Source organism: Coregonus clupeaformis, unplaced genomic scaffold, assembly GCF_020615455.1.
Source record: "Coregonus clupeaformis isolate EN_2021a unplaced genomic scaffold, ASM2061545v1 scaf0688, whole genome shotgun sequence".
In the NCBI taxonomy this organism is placed as follows: Eukaryota; Metazoa; Chordata; class Actinopteri; order Salmoniformes; family Salmonidae; genus Coregonus; species Coregonus clupeaformis.
The window spans coordinates 172,069-194,665 of NW_025534143.1; the positions used below are offsets into that span (position 1 = coordinate 172,069).

The 22,597-nt window shown below is 43.0% G+C and overlaps 1 pseudogene; it reads right to left on the reverse strand.

Annotated features, from left to right (window-relative positions):
• Positions 1–70: 70 nt before the first annotated feature.
• Positions 71–14,762, reverse strand: LOC121556828 (annotated as a pseudogene).
• Positions 14,763–22,597: the final 7,835 nt, after the last annotated feature.

The window sequence follows — 22,597 nt, forward strand, 5'->3', positions numbered from 1 at the left end:
TAATACATCTACAACTTCTACATTTTCTTACAGTTCTCATAGATATCCATTAGACTAAACAAATGAGGTATTTGGAAGTTGTTGGTTAAGAGTATGTTGCAGGCATTGTCCACTTTTCCTTCAGAATGCCAGCCATCGGTTACTCTCCACTGTCTTTTCCCTGTAAAATAAGAAATAGTAAGGATTTATTTGTATACCACTTCAGTATATCAGGTATGGTTAGTCAGATTTATTGTATGAATGCAGTAAATTTGCTAGCCCATCAACTCACCTTGCCCATGTCACGACTCTTGACCCGCATCTTGTTGACCTGGGTCTCAGCAATGTCAGCACGCTCTTCAGCCTCCTCCAACTCATGCTGCACCTTCCTGAACTTGGTCAGGTGGGTATTGGCTTGCTCCTCCTATAAAATGAAATTAGATTAAGTGTCAACATTTTGAAGGGAGGTTAAAAACCATGTGTGTAAACTGGTCTGGATTGAGTTGTACTCACAGCCTCCTCCGCCTGTCTCTTGTAGGCTTTGACCTTCAGCTGTAACTTGTCCACCAGTTCTTGAAGTCTAATGATGTTATTTTTATCCTCCTCAGACTGTTCTAAAACAGGACACATTTTATGCAGCCTAGGGCCTATTATGGAGAATTCTTTAAATTGCCATGCACCAAAGAACTGTGGTGATGAGGAAATCAACGGTGCAGTTTCGCATGCAGTGTATCCATCCAGCTGACATTTACCTGATAGGTGAGCTCCTTGATTCTGCGCTCATACTTGCGTAAGCCTTTGACAGCATCTGAGGCGTGTTTCTGCTCTGACTCTAGCTCAATCTCCAGCTCTCTCACCTGATGGAAACCAACAACTATTACCACCACATAATACAAGCATAACATTGTCATCTGTATCTTCAATAATAGTTAAGGTTCTATTATAATCTTAACTATACAAACACTACCCTTGTCTCCAGTTTCTGGAGTTGCTTCTTTCCACCCTTCATGGCAATATTCTCTGCTTCAACTAGACGGTGCTGCAGGTCCTTGACGGTGATCTCCAGATTCTTCTTCATCCTCTCAAGGTGACCACTCGTGTCCTGCTAATTCTTCAGCTCCTCTGCCATCATGGCAGCCTGAACAAAATAAAATAAAAACAGTTTAGCACATTGATAACCATAAAAGGGACACTTACAGTAAATAAGGCGGAACATAAACGTACATCAGTGATAGCGTTTTTGGCCTTCTCCTCAGCGTTTCTGGCCTCCTGAATACTGTCTTCCATCTCAATCTGAATTGAGGCGAGATCAGCCTCAAGTTTCTTGCGACTGTTGATCAGGCTTGTATTCTGTAAAATATGTAAGTCAGCAAATCACCATGGGGACATTTTGTATTTTTAGATTAAATTAGTTGTTGCTTTAGGGCTGAGGTGATTAAGAAAGTTGAGTACTGTACCTGTGAGTGCAGTAGCTGCACTCTCTCGCTAGCACCCACTAGTTCTTGCTCAGCTGTTTTACGGCATCTCTCAGTCTGCTCCAGAGTACCCCTCATCTCATCAATTTCAGCCTGCAACAGGTTGCTCCTGCGCTCAGACATGGCAACCTGCTCCTTCGTATCATCGTGTCCTCTAATAGCATCATCAAGGTGGAGTTGTGCTTCCTACGGGGGAATGAATTGATCAAAGTAAATGGAAATGGTGAAGTTTCTCCTATAACTGCAAAACAAACAGTATATTTCATGTATGTTTGTTTCCATCAGCTAACCTTGAGCTGAACTTGGATATATCTCATTTGTTTTTGTGACTCACTGGCCTGCCTATTAGTATGGCTTAGCTGAATCTCCATCTCATTGAGGTCTCCCTCCATCTTCTTCTTAACTCTCAGGGCATCATTCCTGCTCCTGACCTCAGCGTCCAGATTGGTCTGCATGGAATCAATAACTCTCTGGCTGTTTCTCTTCAACTGGTCAATCTCCTCATCCTTTTCAGAAATCTTTCTGTCCACCTCAGACTTCACCTGGTTCAACTCCAGCTGGGCACAGAGGATCTTAGATTCGTCATGCTCTATAGATGCCTGAATGGGAGTTAATGTATAGTCAGAATAGACAGGAAGATATTGTAGTTGGAAATCGGGATAAATATGAGGTACCATCTTTACAAGTTTTACTATTACCTCTGCCTCCTCCAGGGCAGTCTGAACCTCTGTCTTCTTCTGTTCAGACTGTTTCTTTGACTTTTCAAGCTCATGAATGGTTTTTCCTGTTTCCCCTAGCTTTTCAGTGAGATCCATAATTTCCTCTAGAAGAAAAAAAACATTTCTCAGTAAGCTTAATTGTTTCTATATAATGTTTCTATACTTAAAGATTGTGTGTGGAATGAGAGCATTTACTAAATAAAGATCCTTGACATACGTTGCATGTTTTTGTTTTCGCGTTTGAGCGTTCAAGGATGCCTCCAGCTCTGCCTGACTCTCCTCAAATTTCTGCTTCCACTCTGCCAGGATCTACAAATTACGAAATATTACTTAGACAGGCTATATTTGTCATATAAATAAACACAATAAGCATCATAAACATGTATTTCTAAAATAGTAGGTATGCCATCTTGTACCTTATCAAAGTTTCTTTGCTTCTTGTCCAGAGTGGCAGCAGCAGAGTTGGCTCTCTCAACATCCATCATCAGATCCTCCACCTCCCCCTGCAGCCTCTGCTTGGTCTTCTCCAATGAGGAGCACTTGGAGTTGTTTGCCTCAACAGCTTCCTCTGCTTCCTGAAGACGTAGGGCTAGCTTCTTCCTGTAGTGGGAAACATGAAATTCCATAATACCTTTCCCTTTGGTTGAAGCGATCACGTGGACAAAATAGATCAGTTTTGTTGGATCTTACTTGGCCTCTTCAAGTTCCTCAGTGCGCTGGGTGGCATCAGTCTCATACTTGGTTCTCCACAGAGCTACCTCACTGTTGGCCTTGGACATGCTCCTCTGCAGCTCAGCCTTGGACTCCTGCTCCTCCTCATACTGCTCCCGGAGCAGGTCACAGTCATGGCGGGTTGATTGTAAACCATGTGCCAGGGCATTCTTAGCCTGATATGGAAAGGAAATGTCATGGGCTTTTTCTTCACAAACATAACATTTTAGTAGCATATATTATGTTGACCTTAACATCCTCCTCATTCTGCCTTTTCAGCTCTTCTATTTGTTGGACATAGGCTTGTTTCCTGCGAGTTAGGTGTGACATTAAGGAATCCTTCTCCTCAAGCTGTCGTGACATCTCCCCTGAAAATGATCAAAATAGAAGTTCAGAAATATGTAAATGTGAACATTGGCTTTGACTTGGACGTGAAGTTTTCACAATTTTCTGTCTGCAGTCGAGCCTTCGGTTTTGAAAGGTCATTGATTAATCTCTGATGCTCTTCCTCTTTAGTATTCACTTCACTCAGATGATCTTCAAGAGAACGGCACAGTTTTTCCAAATTGATCTACAAAATCGCATTTCACAAAAAAAAAAAACTGTAGCTATTTCAATTTATATTTCAAAACCAAAATTTAAAAAATATTTGTTAACTTACCTTTTCTTTAGCAATAGCCTCCATGTTGCTTGACAGGTCATCCACCTCAGTTTTAGCTCACTTTTATCTTTTTCGAGTTTCTGCTTAACTCTTTGGAGGTTGTCAATCTGCTCTCCCAGTTCTGCCACACTGTCTGCATGTTTTCTACGCAGAGTAGCAGAGGTAGCGTCATGCTGTAGCGAGGACTCCTCCAGGTCTAGACGCAGCTTCTGAAACTCAGCCTCACGCCTCTTGTTCATCTCAACCTGAGTAGCAGTGGCTCCACCAGCCTCAAGTCTCTCACTGATCTCCTCAATTTCCCTGGAGAGGTTAGCCCTCTGCTTCTCTACCTTGGCCAGAACAGCACAATCAGCCTCAGTTTCCTCCTCAAGTTCCTCAATACGAGCCTACAGGTTGACAAACTATGTTCAGTTTACAGTAAAATAAATGTTGGTAACACTTCCTCTTTGTATAATGTATACATATCCTAGCACACCCATGGTGCATTTATCTATAAGTTAATTAAGCCATTAGACAAATACAGTAAGATTTTATTCACCTGAAGCTCTTTGATATTCTTCTGAAGTTGTGCAGAAAGAGACTGTTCCTCCTCAACCTTACCCAGCAGATGTGACCCCTCAAAGTCTTTCCTACTCAATGCAACATTAGACAATGTCAAAGTACTTCTTGAGCTTCTCATCCAGCTGCTGCTTCTCATTCTCCAGGTCCATTAAGGTCTCCTGAGACAGCTTCAGGTCACCCTCCTGTCACGCCCTGGCTCTGGGGACTATGTTATGTTGAGCCAGGGTGTGTGATTCTATGTTTGTATATCTATGTTGGCCTGAGTGACTCCCAATCAGAGGCAACGAGTGTCAGCTGGTTGTCTCTGATTGGGAGCCATATTTAACTGTCTGTCTTTTCACTTTGTGTTGTGGTTTCTTGTTCCGTGTTGGTTTGTTTATGTAACCAAGGACGTCACGTTTCGTTGTTTTGATCGTGTGATCATTCGTATAATAAATATGTTTGCTTTTAACGCTGCGCCTTGGTCCTCTCCCTCCTGTAACGATCGTGACAGAAGAAACCACCATAACAGGACCAAGCAGCGTGAAGAAGAGAGAGGATGGACTTGGGAGCAGTGGAGTAGGAGTCTCGACTGGGCCAAGCCAAGAGAAGAGGAGTGAGGTTGGACTTTGGAGCAGTGGGGTGAGAGTCTGGCGAGAACGATGGAGGCCTGGCCCACGGGGAGGAGAGACCCCCAGAAAATTTTTAGGGGGGGGCTCACGACGTCGGGGCAGCAGGAGGCAGCGATAGAGCGGTCCAGCGGGTTGGCAGAAGAGGCCGCCAGGTTACGGGAGTCACTGGTCACCAGGGGGAAGGAGGTTGTAGAGGCACGGCGAGAGGTACTGGCGTGTGTTGCCAGTCCGGTCCGGCCTGTTCCTGATCCCCACGTAGGGCCAGTGGTGTGTGTTCCCAGTACGGTCCGGCCTGTTCCTGCCACTCCCACCAAGTCTGTGGTGCGCGTCGCCAGCCCAGTCCGGCCCATCCAAGCTCCCCGCACCAAGTCGGTGGTGCGCGTCACCAGCCCAGTCCGGTCCATTCCTGCTCCCCGCACCAAGTCTGTGGTGCGTTTCGTCAGCCCTGTCCGGCCCGTTCCTGCTCTCCGCACCAAGTCTGTGGTGCGCGTCGCCAGCCCAGTCCGGCCCATTCCTGCTCCCCGCACCAAGTCTGTGGTGCGTTTCGTCAGCCCTGTCCGGCCCGTTCCTGCTCTCCGCACCAAGTCTGTGGTGCGCGTCGCCAGCCCAGTCCGGCCCATCCAAGCTCCCCGCACCAAGTCAGTGGTGCGCGTCGTCAGCCCGGTCCGGCTCATTCCTGCTCCCCGCACCAAGTCAGGGGTGCGCTTCGTCAGCCCGGTCCGGCCTGTCCCTGCTCCACGCACCAAGCCTACGGTGTGCGTCGTCAGCCTGGTAAGGCCCGTTCCTCCTCCACGCACCAAGCCAGGGGTGCGCGTCGTCAGTCCAGCACAACCCGTGCCTGGGTCATGTCCGAGCCGGATCCGCCGCCGAGGCGGAGTGCCCACCCGGTCCCTCCCTGTTGTGGTTGTTTGGCGCGGTCGGAGTCCGCGCCTTTGGGGGGGGGTACTGTCACGCCCTGGCTCTGGGGACTATGTTATGTTGAGCCAGGGTGTGTGATTCTATGTTTGTATATCTATGTTGGCCTGAGTGACTCCCAATCAGAGGCAACGAGTGTCAGCTGGTTGTCTCTGATTGGGAGCCATATTTAACTGTCTGTCTTTTCACTTTGTGTTGTGGTTTCTTGTTCCGTGTTGGTTTGTTTATGTAACCAAGGACGTCACGTTTCGTTGTTTTGATCGTGTGATCATTCGTATAATAAATATGTTTGCTTTCAACGCTGCGCCTTGGTCCTCTCCCTCCTGTAACGATCGTGACACCTCCAGCTTTCTCTTGGCTCCCGAGGTCCATACGAACCTTCTTCTCTTGTTCCAGGGAACCTTCAAGCTACATACAAATAAAATGTACCTTATTTTACGTTTCTCATCATCATCACACCTGTGTTCATTTAATAAACTAACTCACATCATCAACTTGCTGTTCCAGCATGGATTTGGCTTTGTTCAGAGTGTTGACTTTGTCCTCCTCTGATTGCAGGTCATCCAGTGTTTGTTGGTGGGCCTCTTGGAGGGCTTTCTTCTCTTTGGTCAGTTTAGCTACATTCTCATCTTGGGACATGATCTCTTCCGTAAGATTTTTCACCTGAAATAATTATGAAGTGTTGTGAAACTGTTTAAATGGTTTGAACCCTGAGAAAGCCTAATGGGAGTAGGTGGATTACCTTGTTCTCTATGGCATGTTTCTCCTTCTCCACTTTGGCTAAGGTGAGCTCTAAGTCATCCATGTCTTTCTTGAGCTCAGAGCACTCATCCTCCAGCTTCCTCTTCTTTGCAGTCAGCTCAGCATTCACTTCCTCCTCATCCTCCAGTCTTTCTGTTACCTCCTTAAGTTTTTGTTCCATCTGGATCTTGCTTTTGATTAGGCCCTCACATCTCTCTTCAGCATCCAGCAGATTATCTGATTCCTAATTAGTCAGAAATAATAACATTTTGTTGATATAATAACAACTACTAAAGTGTTATAATGTTAGTTGCAGATGTATTTCACTATTTATTAACCTAATTTGGGAATACTTACACCCTGAACTTGAAGGAGAGGGTCATTCTTCTCTTGGACAATGGAGACCATCTTCTCCTCAAGCTCCTTTCTCCTGCTTTCTGATTTGGCCAGATCCTCCTTGCACTTAGTGAAGTCGACCTTCATTTGGTCCGTCTCTTTTTCAGATTCTGCACTTTTCAGAAGAGGCTTGAGTTTGAAATATAGCTTCATCCATGGCCAGTGTTTCACGATCATGAATGAACGGTGTAAATGGACTCCCTATCAAAGTAAAATCAAGATTATTCTGTTAGTTTTCATTCAAAATGGACTTATATGATATCCCAGAGTTTAGGATGTGAGATTGCAATAGACCCGTGTTGCCTTATTTTCTGGCCATCCTCTTCGGGTACTCCAGTCTGACAACGTATCCACGACACAGTGCCTGAGTGGATCTCACAACATGGGCTAGGCGCTCATCTCTCCTCCCTCCAGAGCACCCAGGAGACCAGCTTTGAAAAACATCTGAAAAAGTGGAGTTTGGTTTACTATCAATATTGTGTTTGTGCATTACTATTACAGTGTGGATTTGTATACAGTGTGAAAAGTGCACCTTGGTGTGGCCAAACTTGTACTGAGTATGATCCACATCAATGGAGCCTAGCAGTTTCTCCACAGCCTTCTTGTTGTCCATGAACTGTCCCTCTGGGATAGCACTGGCATTCAGGATCCTGTACCTGAAACACATGAGACCAAGCATTAGTACTGAATACACTAGATACAGTATACTAAGTAGTCCCTAATGAAACCGACGTCAGTGTGCTGCTAACAGTTTAGCTTCTTCCACTGTCCCTATCCCCATACCGAGCTCGAACCAGTGATCCTCTGCTCACATACAGCCAACTTCCTTGACAACTTACCAACCGTTTGAGCTATACAAAAGGTACCAATTGGATAGCTCCATCGGCAACATTTCAAGCTAGCTGTGGAGTGAGCTTAAGGCACATTTTTAACTCCATTACTCTAACATGTGTCTCTCAATTTACCTCTGCTTGAAGTCCCCATAAAGGATTCTACTTGGGAATCCCTTCCTGCAGATTCTGATACCCTCCAACACACCGTTGCAGCGTAGCTGGTGGATAACCAATTGGTTTTCCATGGCACCTATGATGAAAGCATAAAATGACATTTAGCAGTATCTCAAGGCAGTAAAACCTTCTGTGGTTGAAATCAAGCAGATTATCCTGAGTACCTGGTGTTTTGGTCTCATTTGGAATCAAACACTGCACAAAGTGAGGATGGGTTGTTCTCAAGTTTGTCATGAGCTTGCCAAGGTTCTCCTGAAAAAATGTGACACAAAAATGTATCAGGAAGTATAGGTATATAGGCTATATACAATAGCTCATGTGGGGAGAGAAGTGTGTCTTCTTTTGTCTATGCAGCACCGCACATAGATCAACACCTTACCCTGAACAGAGCGGAAACTGTTTGGAACGATGCTCCCTTCTTAGCAATTTTCTTGGCCGCACCACCTGCCGCAGGCTCTGAAGAAACGATGTTGAAATAATGATAAATAATGCATGGCATGTTATTTTAGCTATGGGAGATTAATAAAGATTACCTTCATGGTCAGTTGATCTAATTTGATCAGGTAATATAAACTTTAAATGCATGGTTACCATCTGTTGGAGAGAAGGTTGCATAAAGCATACACAGTATTTTGACAGATGACTTCTGGTACAGCTGCAGAACACACTCGTTCAATGGGTCCTTGTTCTTGTCTAGCCAGCCAGTGAGACTGTAGTCCACATTACCAGCATAGTGCACCAGGGTGAAGTGGGCCTCAGGTTTGCCTTTGACAATCTTTGGCTTTTGGAAAGCTTGGTTCTTTCCAAGATGCTGGTCGTAGAGTTTGTTCTTGAAAGAAGTGTCTGTTGACTTAGGGAACATACACTCCTCTTCAAGGATGGAGAAGATGCCAATTGGCTGGTCGACAAGAGATGATTAATTACTGAGAAGAACTGGTCAAATGCAGAAGAACTGGTCAAATGCAGGGCATTCAACATTATTCAATCAAGGTATATGGTTTTTGACAGTACCTTCTAAATAAGCTCAATGCAGGCAGCCAAGTCCATTCCAAAGTCAATGAACTCCCACTCAATCCCTTCCTTCTTGTATTCCTCTTGTTCCAACACAAACATGTGGTGATTGAAAAACTGTTGCAGTTTCTCATTAGTGATGTTGATGCAGAGCTGTTCCAATGTGTTGTACTGAGGGAATATGAAAGTAGCATGACAATGAATGCTTGAGGATCAATGTATGCTTGTATCATTTCACAAAACATTAGTAATGAAATATATCAATATGTTGGAACCATACTTCAAAGATCTCAAATCCAGCAATATCCAGAACACCAATGAAATGTTGTCTGGACTGCTTTGTATCCAGTTGTTGGTTGATCCTTAAGACCATCCAAAAGAACATCTTCTCATAGACTGATTTGGCAAGGGCTCCAATGGAGTTATACACCTATAATGTATAGAAAATATCCTCTTAGTTGACCATTGCTTAGTCTAAAGACACGTATTGTCCATGTCTTGTTGCCTTACTTGCTGAACGCTTTGTCCTTTGGTGACGTACTCATTCCCAACCTTTACTCTGGGATAGCAGAGATTTTTGAGCAGGTCAGCAGAGTTGAAGCCCATCAGGTATGCTGCTTTATCAGCTTCTGTATGGCGAACACATAACAATGCTTTACAAACAGAGGAGACAACCATCAATTTATTACATTACAACTTTTCTTTTGTTAATACCTGTTCTGTATGACAAAGATTAATCACTACCTGATTGTATTTGATTCAGTTATGATATACACGATCATGTGATGAACGTTTTCTAGAGTGATGTCCCCCTCACCCTCGGTGCCATCAGGTTCTGCCTGTTCCTCACTCTGTTTCTGCTTGAACTTCATGTTCCCATAATGCATTATGGCACCAGTCAGCTTGTAGATGCCCACTTTTTATTCAGCAGTAAAACCCAGGATATCAATGGCTTCCTGTGCCATAAAAGAGGGACATCAAATCATATCTATCTGAAAAGAAACCATGCATATTTGATTCCCTTAACTCAACTCACATCAATAGCTATCAACTCCTCTGCATCATCTATGCTCTTCACAGTGATTTCTCCTTGACTTATAAAGGCAAAGTCATAGGGGTTGGTGGTGATGAGAAGCATATCTGAAAGGGGGAAATTAAATTAGAGCAGGGGTATTCAACTGGGGTCTGCAAAGAAAGAAATGTTTTCCCCAATGTTTTTATGAATATCGCTAGCAACAACAGAATATACATATTTAGAAAAGAGGACAATATCTTCGTTCTAATGATGTCTACTTTATTTCTCAACTCCTAATATTGAGCAAATTACACTCATTGGAGCCAATTAAACTCATCTGACATACGTAGGCTTTGAAAAAGCCCCCGTAAACAGGCTACCAGTGCATTTTTATCTCAATATCAAATCATTTCTGGGTAACAATTAAGTACCTTACTGTTATTTGTTTTTATTTCAAATGGACAAAAATAAAATAGCTTCTTCTCAAGAATTTTGCTAGGACTGTCTGTGAGTGGTCTGAGTGGGGAAAATTCGCTGTTATTGGCAGAGAGGTTTGGAACTCTCTTTCCTATTGGTCTATTAATTAATAAATTATGTCACCATGGAAGGCTAAAACTCCATCCCACCAAAACAGGCAGAAATTTCAGGTGGTCTTTTCAAACAGCTCTTAAACTAAAATGATATTATCATAACTTTCACAATTGCACACTGGGCCTTTAACCAGCTAACCAGCTGCTCTTAGCAAAAATGTATTTGGAGTTATGATTCACCTGATGACAAGACATATTAAAAACTTTTTTTTGCTAACGATGGGGGTCACATATGATGGGGGTCCCGTATGAAGGTGGTCAAGTATGATCGGGGTCCCGTATTATTTGCTTGTGTGTGTGTGTGTGTGAGAGAGAGAGAGAGAGACTCAGTAAGAGAGATAATGTAGTGTGTCAAGATTTTACGTACCAATAAGCTCTGGCTTCTTATTGCAAGTAAGCTAGTAGAATATATGGTAGCTCCTCTCAGCACCCAATTGTCACTCGAGATTTTTCCAGCAGATCTTTCAGTAACAAAGCAGAATAAATTCAACATGACTCATACAGTATATGGATAAAGTCAGGAAATTCCATTTTAGCAACAAAACAAATGTTGTACTTACACACTTCAATATCTGCTGAGGCCAGTTTACCCGTTGTGCCAAAGTGTATTCTAATGAATTTGCCCTTTTTGAGAAAATAAAAATGTCTTACTGTAAGTTTAACATTGTTCAGCTCTTATTGCTACACTTCTGCGTAAAAAACAATTCTGTTGGATTCTGGTTTCACTCACAAAGCGAGAGGAGTTGTCGTTCCTCACTGTCACATTCGTTTATAGACGGGACGGACCAAGGCGCAGCGTGATATGCATACATGTTTATTTATACTGAATAAACACCAGGACAAAACAACAAATGAAACGAAACGTGAAGTCCAAGGTAGACAAACAACATAACTCACACGGAACAAGATCCCACAACCCACTAGTGCCAATAGGCTGCCTAAGTATGGTCCCCAATCAGAGACAACGAGCGACAGCTGCCTCTGATTGGGAACCACACCGGCCAACATAGATCTAGACGATCTAGATCTAAACCTAGAAAATACAACATAGAACATACCACACAGAAAATACACACCCTGACTCAACAAATACCAGTCCCCAGAGTCAGGGCGTGACACTCACAGTCTTGGCATTCCCAAAAGCCTCCAGCAGAGGGTTGGCCTGGATGATTTGATCCTCAAGGGTTCCCTGCCACAAGAAAGGAAATATATCTGACATCCATTCCTGTACAGCACCAGTCAAAGCCCATTCCTGTGCAGCACCGGTCAAAGCCCATTCCTGTACAGCACAAGTCAAAGCCCATTCCTGTACAGCACCGGTCAAAGCCCATTCCTGTAAAGCACCAGTCAAAGTCCATTCCTGTACAGCACCAGTCAAAGCCACTGCACTACAAAAGGCATAAGCTTACCTTTATCTTGCTGACTGGTTCTTTTTTCTTGTCTGCAGACACTGCGATTGTCGCAAAGTACTGGATGACACGTTTGGTGTTTACAGTCTTGCCTGCACCGGATTCTCCACTGTTGAAGAAAAATATCAGATTATTGTGTCATTAGAATATATTTAACTGGCAACTACTATATCTGCAAAAAAAAAAAAAAAGATACTTACGTGATTAGGATAGACTGATGTTCCTGATCTAAAGAAAAATAAGCACAATAAGTTGGATGTTCAAATTCACAATATGTAATCAAAAGACATTTAAAGCAGTGGGTGAAATACCTGTTAGCATGAGCTGATAAGCATTATCAGAGAGGGCAAAGATGTGAGGTGGACCTCCATCCTCTTCTTCCCTCTGTAGGCGCTCACCACCTCTGGGTTGTAGACCGGGAGCCACTTATATGGGTTCACAGTCACACAGAACAGCCCAGAGTAGGTCTGTCAATATTGAAGAAACATACACTACCGGTCAAATGTTTTAGAACACCTACTCATTCAAGCGTTTTTCATTATTTGTACTATTTTCTACATTGTAGAATAATAGTGAAGACATCAAAACTATGAAATAACACATATGGAATCATGTAGTAACCAAAAAAGTGTACTGTACGCTTTCTTGAATTTGTTCTGGATTTGGGGACTGTGAAAAGACCCATGGTGGCATGTCTGGTGGGGTACTTGTGTGTGTCAGAGCTGTGTGTAAGTTGACTATGCAAACAATTTGGGATATTCAACACATTAATGTTTCTTATAAAAATAAGAAGTGATGCAGTCAGTCTCTCCTCAACTCTTAGCCAAGAGAGACTGGCATGCATAGTATTTATATCAGCCCTCTGATTACAATGAAGAGCAAGACGTGCCGCTCTGTTTTGGGCCAGCTGCAGCTTAACTAGGTATTTTCTTGCAGCACTGGACCACACGACTGGACAATAATCAAGATTAGACAAAACTAGAGCCTGCAGAACTTGCTTTTGGAGTGTGGAGCATCTCTTTATTACGTACAGACCTCTCCCCATCTTTACAACCATTGAATCTATATGTTTTGACCATGATAGTTTACAATCTAAGGTAACGCCAAGTAAGGTAACGCCAATCTAAGGTAACGCGGTCTGACTCATCCCAAACCATCTCAATTTGGTTGAGGTTGGGGTATTGTGGAGGCCAGGTCATCTGATGCAGCACACCATCGCTCTCCTTCTTGGTAAACTACCCCTTACACAGCCTGGAGGTGTGTTGGGTCGTTGTCCTGTTGAAAAACAAATGATAGTCCCACTAAGCCCAAACCAGATGGGATGGCGTATCGCTACAGAATGCTGTGGTAGCCATGCTGGTTAAGTGTGCCTTGAATTCTAAATAAATCACAGACAGTGTCACCAGCAAAGTACCCCCACACAATAACACCTCCTCCTCAATGCTTTACGGTGGGAAATATACATGCAGAGATCATCCGTTCAACCACACCGCGTCTCACAAAGATACGGCGGTTGGAACCAAAAATCTCAAATTTGGACTCCAAACCAAAGGACAAATTTCCACCGGTCTAATGTCCATTGCGTGTGTTTCTTGGCCCAAGCAAGTCTCTTCTTCTTATTGATGTCATTTAGAAGTGTTTCTTTGCAGCAATTATACCATGAAGGCCTGATTCACGCGGTCTCCTCTGAACAGTTGATGTTGAGATGTGTCTGTTACTTGAACTCTGTGAAGCATTTATTTGGTCTGCAATTTCTGAGGCTGGTAACTCTAATGAACTTATCTTCTGCAGCAGAGGTAACTCTGGGTCTTCCATTCCTGTGGCGGTCCTCATGAGAGCCAGTTTCATCATAGCGCTTGATGGTTTTTGCAACTGCACTTGAAGAAACTTTCAAAGTTCTCGAAATGTTCCGTATTGACTGACCTTCATGTCTTAAAGTAATGATGGACTGTCATTTGTCTTTGCTTATTTGAGCTGTTCTTGCCATAATATGGACTTGGTCTTTTACCAATTGGGCTATCTTATGTATACCCCCCCCTACCTTGTCACAACACAACTGATTGGCTCAAACGCATTAAGAAGGGAAAACATTTCATAGATTAACTTTTAAGAAGGCACACCTGTTAATTGAAATGCATTCCAAGTGACTACCTCATGAAGCTGGTTGAGAGAATGCCAAGAGTGTGCAAAGCTGTCATCAAGGCAAAGGGTGGCTATTTGAAGAATCTCAAATATAAAATATATTTTGATTTGTTTAACACTTTTTTGGTTACTACATGATTCCATATGTGTTATTTCGTAGTTTTGATGTCTTCACTATTATTCTAGAAAATAGTAAAAATAAAGAAAAACCCTTGAATGAGTAGGTGTTCTAAAACTTTTGACCGGTAGTGTATATGCCCTTGTTAGATACATTTAACAATGAGATTATCAATTACATTTTTTGGGGGTGAAATATTGTTTATCAGTGTAAAAGACTTGCATATATCATCCATGCTCCGTAACGATCTTTGAGGTTATACAGCACAGTGGGCTCATTGAGGTAGGCCATCATAACCATGTCCTCCATCTAATCGAACTTGGGAGGGTTCATTGGAAACACTTGGTCCTCCTTGACTACTACAGTCTGGAAAATAGAAACATAATACAGCAGGGTTATGAAAGCTACTGAAAGCAAGCCTCCAATTTGGCACATTGAATGGGAATGAGCCCATGTTGCCACTGATTGCTACGACATTGGTTCCACCGTGGATCTACTCTGTCATCTAGGGTCTGGACAGTGACTTTGTCCCCGTCTTTGTTCTGGACGAGCCCCTTCACATAGAGCTCTTTGTCATCACTGACGTAACAGGCTGTTTTGGCGTCAAAGGGCATAGACTGAGCCTCGATCCTCTCCTTCTCTGACTTCCTCAGGTACTGGGCAGCTGGCCCGAAGATGGACATTTCTCCATCCCCGCTCATTCTGACCTCTAAGAATACAGTATAACAGAACACATTTCATCTCAGGCTTTTTCTCCCTTGAAAGTCAAAGATGAAATTGTCATTTGTCGTTCTACTTACCAACTTATTGCAGCTTACTGCAATCACTGAATCCCCTGACACCAATCCCCTGTGCCCTAGAACGGTTCAGAAGCTTGTGGAATAATGCAACCGCATAACATGGAAATCTGCTTTTTAACATGAAGTTCAAATATTTCAGCTATTCTTGTCAAGCACAGGGGGAGACTTACCTTGTCGCTGATGCTGAGAAGATAAGCATAGCCTGCTGCAGTAGCCCCATTTATACTGTGCCATTGTCCTTGGTGAGAATCCTCCTTCCTTTCCATGGGCATGCATTGTTTGAGCTGCATGAACCTGTTGCCCATGGATAACTCCATTAAGCACAAGGTACTCTATGGTTATATTTACACTATAATATGCCACATTTCCATTAAATAAAGAACCTGCCATCAATGCATTATTAACCACAACTAAAAGAGATTGCAATTAACATTGACTGTTTAGCTCACAATATTTCACAGATGAAAAACTAGCTGAAATACTGTCACCTACATATAAAGATGATATAGTAACAATGCAAGCCAAAAGATAGGGGGGAAAAACATTTGCACCAGTAATATCTGTCAAAGCATCAATCTGCTGTTGTTGAGAAGAGCTTTTGTAAATTACCTCAAAGCTATACATATGAGTTGTGCTTAGTAGGCACTTTGGACACACTCACTATTCATTCATCCAGGTTGTTGCACTAATCAAGATCCAATTTCATAGACTAGGCTACATTTAAAATAAAGTAGGGGTACTCTATTAAATATTCCGTATCAGACTTAACATTGGCCAAATACAACTTTTCGTACCATAGATATGAGCAAACTATATGAATCATGGGCTAATAGATTTGTCCCTTTTTCCTCTACACCGGGAAATGTGATATATCAGAGACATCTGATAACCAGCAGCTTGTTTAATGACTGTCTTAGTGTGGTTGCTATTTTGGTGATTGTAGAAAAGTAACATGATTACTCAGACATGTTCAAGCAGATTTGAAGAGGATTGTTTCCCTTCTTTTTAAAGGATAATTGAGGTTAATTAGGACGGAAATACTGGCGTACAAAGCCCCGGACTTGGATACAGCTGTTTTAACAATAAGTACAGTACATGGCCACAGTCCAATCCAAACAGCAGTTACAGTATGAACCCTGTTCTTCTCCTGTTCATCAGAATGGCAGAATTAACCAGCATAACTTATATGTCCACTCTACTGACCATAATATTCACAAATAATTGAAGTTAATCATTTTCATGTGACTTTTTGTTCATTGTTAAAGGGATACTTTGGGATTTTGGCAATTAGGCCCTTTATCTACTTCCCCATAGTCAGATGAACTTTTTGATGTTTCTGTTTCCAGTATGAAAGAAGTTAGAGGTAGTTTCGTAAGCCAGTGCTAACTAGTGTTATCGCAATGACTGGAAGTCTATGGGTATCTACTAGCATGCTAGCAGATACAAATAGACATCTAGTCATTGAGCTAACGCTAGTTTGCAATTGCACTAGTTAGCAACTTCATTCAAACTGCACGCAGAGACATAAAAATGGTATCCACGCATTAATCTGACACTGGGGAAGTCCCGAAGTATCCCAATAAGACCAGGCTTGAACAGAATGTTATTATACCATGTGACTGTAAAGTGCAATGTCACTGCAAGGTGATCGACAGGACAGTGTACTCACATAGTGACATCCAAGTGTATGCCAACAAGAAATTAATGAAGCAGGATTTGTATTTCATTTTGATTGAACATTTGATATGTCATGGACAGCAGGATAGCCTAGTCTGCAAGGGCTTTGAACTTAATAGTCACACACAAGGTGTACTTACACAATGAATGTATTGTATAACAAATTAATGAATACATACATAAACTGAGAACGATCAAATAAGACATTTTAGTTCACGTTGTTGGACACTGAATATTGTGCTTTGGGGTGACAAAAGTTATTCAATTTGAAGAATTACAGATCATGTATTGAGATGTCAGATACTGTATTTATGTATGTACAGTTGAAGTCGGAAGTTTACATACACATAGGTTGGAGTCATTAAAACTTGTTTTTCAACCATTCCACACATTTCTTGTTAACAAACTATAGTTTTGGAAAGTCGGTTAGGACATCTACTTTGTGCATGACACAAGTAATTTTTCCAACAATTGTTTACAGACAGATTATTTCACTTATAATTCACTGTATCACAATTCCAGTGGAAGAAGAAGTTTACATACACTAAGTTGACTGTGCCTTTAAACAGCTTGGAAAATTCCAGAAAATGTCATGGCTTTAGAAGCTTCTGAAAGGCTAATTGACATTATTTGAGTGTAATTGTAGGTGTACCTGTGGATGTATTTCAAGGCCTACCTTCAAACTCAGTGCCTCTTTGCTTGACATCATGGGAAAATCAAAAGAAATCAGCCAAGACCTCAGAAAATAAATTGTAGACCTCCACAAGTCTGGTTCATCCTTGGGAGCAATTTCCAAACTCCTGAAGGTACCACGTTCATCTGTACAAACAATAGTATGCAAGTACACTGCTCTAAAAAATAAAGGGAACACTAAAATAACACATCCTAGATCTGAATGAATGAAATAATATTATTAAATACTTTTTTCTTTACATAGTTGAATGTGCTGACAACAAAATCACACAAAAATGATCAATGGAAATCAAATGTATCAACCCATGGAGGTCTGGATTTGGAGTCACCCTCAAAATTAAAGTGGAAAACCACACTACAGGCTGATCCAACTTTGATGTAATGTCCTTAAAACAAGTCAAAATGAGGCTCAGTAGTGTGTGTGGCCTCCATGTGCCTGTATGACCTCCCTACAACGCCTGGGCATGCTCCTGATGAGGTGGCAGATGGTCTCCTGAGGGATCTCCTCCCAGACCTGGACTAAAGCATTCGCCAACTCCTGGACAGTCTGTGGTGCAACGTGGTGTTGGTGGATGGAGCGAGACATGATGTCCCAGATGTGCTCAATTGGATTCAGGTCTGGGGAACGGGCGGGCCAGTCCATAGCATCAATGCCTTCCTCTTGCAGGAACTGCTGACACACTCCAGCCACATGAGGTCTAGCATTGTCTTGCATTAGGAGGAACCCAGGGCCAACCGCACCAGCATATGGTCTCACAAGGGGTCTTAGGATCTCATCTCGGTACCTAATGGCAGTCAGGCTACCTCTGGCGAGCACATGGAGGGCTGTGCGGCCCCCCAAAGAAATGCCACCCCACACCATGACTGACCCACCGCCAAACCGGTCATAATGGAGGATGTTGCAGGCAGCAGAACGTTCTCCACAGCGTCTCCAGACTCTGTCATGTCTGTCACATGTGCTCAGTGTGAACCTGCTTTCATCTGTGAAGAGCACAGGGCGCCAGTGGCGAATTTGCCAATCTTGGTGTTCTCTGGCAAATGCCAAACGTCCTGCACGGTGTTGGGCTGTAAGCACAACCCCCACCTGTGGACGTCGGGCCCTCATACCACCCTCATGGAGTCTGTTGCACAACAGCATGTGACATTTATTGTCAATCAGTGTTGCTTCCTAAGTGGACAGTTTGATTTCACAGAAGTGTGATTGACTTGGAGATACATTGTGTTGTTTAAGTGTTCCCTTTATTTTTTTGAGCAGTGTATAAACACCATGGGACCACACAGCCGTCATACCGCTCAGGAAGGAGACACGTTCTCTCCTAGAGATGAACGTACATTGGTGCGAAAAGTGCAAATCAATCCCAGAACAACAGCAAAGGACCTTGTGAAGATGCTGGAGGAAACAGGTACAAATGTATCTATATCCACAGTAAAACGAGTCCTATATCGACATAACCTGAAAGGCAGCTCAGCAAGGAAGAAGCCACTGCTCAAAAACCGCCATAAAAAAGCCAGACTACGGTTTGCAACTGCACATGGGGACAAAGATCATACTTTTTGGAGAAATGTCCTTTGGTCTGATGAAACAAAAATATAACTGTTTGGCCATAATGACCATCGTTATGTTTGGAGGATAAAGGGGGACGCTTGCAAGCCGAAGAACACCATCCCAACCGTGAAGCACGGGGGTGGCAGCATCATGCTGTGGGGGTGCTTTGCTGCAGGAGGGACTGGTGCACTTCACAAAATAGATGGCATCATGAGGAAGGAAAATTATGTGGATATATTGAAGCAACATCTCAAGACATCAGTCAGGAAGTTAAAGCTTGGTCTTCCAAATGGACAATGACCCCAAGCATACTCCAAAGTTGTGACATAATGGCTGAAGGACAACAAAGTCAAGGTATTGGAGTGGCCATCACAAAGCCCTGACCTCAATCCTATAGAAAATGTGTGGGTAGAACTGAAAAAGCGTGTGCGAGCAAGGAGGCCTACAAACCAGACTTTTCTGAGGTCTTGCCTGATTTCTTTAAATTTCCCCATGATGTCAAGCAAAGAGGCACTGTTTGAAGGTAGGCCTTGAAATATATCCACCGGTACACCTCCAATTAACTCAAATGATGTCAATTAGCCTATCAGAAGCTTCTAAATCCATGACATCCCTTTCTGGACTTTTTCAAGCTGTTTAAAGGCACAGTCAACTTAGTGTATGTAAACTTCTAACCCACTGGAATTGTGATACAGTGAATTATGAGTGAAATAATCTGTCTGTAAACAATTGTTGGAAAAATGACTTGTGTCATGCACAAAGTAGATGTCCTAACCGACTTGCCAAAACTATAGTTTGTTAACAAGAAATTTGTGGAGTGTTTGAAAAACGAGTTTAATGACTCCAACCTAAGTGTATGTAAACTTCCGACTTCAACTGTATATGTATATACAGTACACTTTACAATAGTGATCAAAGGTACAGTATATGAAGTGTATTTGAAAGTTGAGCAACATGAAAATGGACTATTATGCTCTGCAGTCTGATTATTTAATTAACTGTATCACGTTTTAGGGAAGACCCAGATGCAGACAGTGTCGAAATAACAAACTTTTTTTACTAGAACAGGGGGCAGGCAAAACGACAGGTCAAGGGCAGGCAGAGGTCAGTAATCCAGATCAGAGTCCAAAAGGTACAGAACGGCAGGCAGTCTCAGGGTCAGGGCAGGTAGAGGTCAGTAATCCAGTGTGGTGGGAAAAGGTACAGGACGGCAGGCAGGTTCAGGGTCAGGGCAGGCAGAATGGTCAAAACCGGGACAACTAGAAAACAGGAACTTGAAAAAGACAGGAGCAAGGGGAAAACCGCTGGTAGGCTTGACGAAACAAAACGAACTGGCAACAGACAAACAGAGAACACAGGTATAAATACACTGGGGATAATGGGGAAGATGGGCGACACCTGGAGGGGGGTGGAGACAATCACAAAGACAGGTGAAACAGATCAGGGTGTGACATACTGATCAGTCTGATCAACTCATTAACTCATTAACTGATCAGTCTGATCAACTCGTTAACTCATTTACTGATCAGTCTGATCAATTCATCAACTGATCAGATACAGATACTCCACAGCTGTTGTAGGCAAATTTGTCTTTTATGCCCCTCATATCAGATGAGAGAGCCAACATTGAATTCTTGCTGCTCCTTCAGTGAAGATTGTTTGCTAACATGAAACACTCCAGTCACATCTGTCAATGATGCTCCAGTATGCTCTGGAGCTAATAAACGCTGCTTTGCTACTTGTCAACAAGCTCAGTCAATAAGAAACACTGTGTCCTCATTTATGGAACTTTTAGTGTGAGCTTATGTGTTCTTCTGACTCATATTAAAAACGCAGGAGGACAACGTGTTCTTTTCAGACATTATCATGTGTTGTCAATCATCAAGATCTCAAGAATCTCATCATGAAGCCGTCCCTATAGTGCACATTGCCTACCAAATATACTACTGTAACAGGCTTTGATAACTTAATGCTGAGTATGAGTTCTCTATCTGTTTATAGATACTGTAAGCCTTTGTTCTGATTTGCATTAAGCTGAGTGATTACCCAAAGAAGCAGATTGCATCTAATGTTTTTTGTGAGAAGGACAAAATAAATAGGCCTGTCTGTTTCCATTGGTTACCCCATATAAACATATTCCACACAAATAGTCCCCCATGGCGCAGTGGTCTAAGGCACACAAATAGTACTCCTGAGTGGCGCAGTGGTCTAAGGCACTGCATCGCAGTGCTAACTGTGCCACTAGAGATCCTGGTTCGAATCCAGGCTCTGTCGCCGCCGGCCGCGACCGGGAGACTCATGGGCGGCGCACAATTGGCCCAGCGTTGTCCAGGGTAGGGGAGGGAATGGCCGGCAGGGATGTAGCTCAGTTGATCGAGCATGGCGTTTGCAACGCCAGGGTTGTGGGTTCGATTCCCACGGGGGGCCAGTATAAAAAAAATATGTATTCACTAACTGTAAGTCGCTCTGGATAAGAGCGTCTGCTAAATGACTAAAATGTAAAATGTAATGGCCTTGGTGAGTTCTTAAGGACAAGTGAGACATCCTGGCTGTAAATGAACTTGATGTTGAACAGGACGACTCTGCTTGAAAGGGGGCTTTCTAAAGATTGAAAATGTGTCTGCTGTCTTCTCTGGTTCTTATTGCTTTTTCATTTAGATATGTGTCTAGCCAGCTGCCAGACGATGCTGCCTGGCCGGCTGCATCCCTTCTTAGAGATAGTCAGTCACAATCAGTCAGTATCAGAGGGGAGTGTGGCAGCTCGAACACACTGCACACAGGGTCAACTTGATTTATAAGAAATGGAGGGACGGACCAACACAAAACGGGCCTTGTTGCCTGCGAGTGCCTCACAGCTCTGCCTCACAGTGTTGGCCATTGTGTGGCCTGCCATGAAGTAGGGCCCTGGCTGAATCTGGGAACGGGCCTCCGGACCCTTACATCTGCTGGACACCAACAAAGACTCATAGAAAACGTCTCATACCATAAGATGTGCTTCCTGGACCGTTTTATTCTTTGTCTTGTAAATAAAGAAAAGAGGCAGAGTTGAAAGATGTTCAGTGTCTGTCCATTCCTTCCATGTCTTAGCTTTGACCCTGGGCGCCGGGTCACTCTGGCCAGTAATGAGAACCCATATGTGTGACAAACGTTTCCTCCTCCTGGTTCTAAAAGAGCCTTGTCCCTCTCAATGTTCACTGTGACTCTTTAACGGACACTTCTCTGATTTGCTTCCTTACGATATAGTATCAGCCTAACATGGTAAGGCTTTGTTTTTAATGCTATTATTATCTGTCTCTGTTATCAATTACATTTTTGACAGTACTTTATGTGCGGTGTTACATTATTTGACAGATTTGGGAGTTGCTTCAATGGAGCACTGTTGCTTCAGTGGAACAATTGCGGTAGTCACACAGAATGGGTACAGGAGATTCGTTGGCTCCGTTCAAGCCTTTGTGTCGGATGTAGTTGTATTTTATTTCTCTTCTTTTGAGTTTGGTGGATTTTTGTTCTGCTTAGATATGGTCTGTCTGTCTCTGTCCAGATATAGCTCTCATATCCCACTTCTTCTGCAGCACGTGGTTTTAAATGTCCCTCTGTTCACAGCACAGCCGCCGTTCTCTCCTACAGTAGCTCAGTCAAATCTTCCCTCTTCTTCTGTGTCTTCAGGAAGGCTCTGTTTCCCTTGAAAGAAAATAACAGAACCTGTAAAAAGATTGTTTATTGTCACGTTCATTAGCCAGTGCAAGAAGCAGGGCTCACTGATTTTTCCATGTTCGCCCCTTTTTATTATTATCATGTGTAGAGTTACGGTATGTTCTTT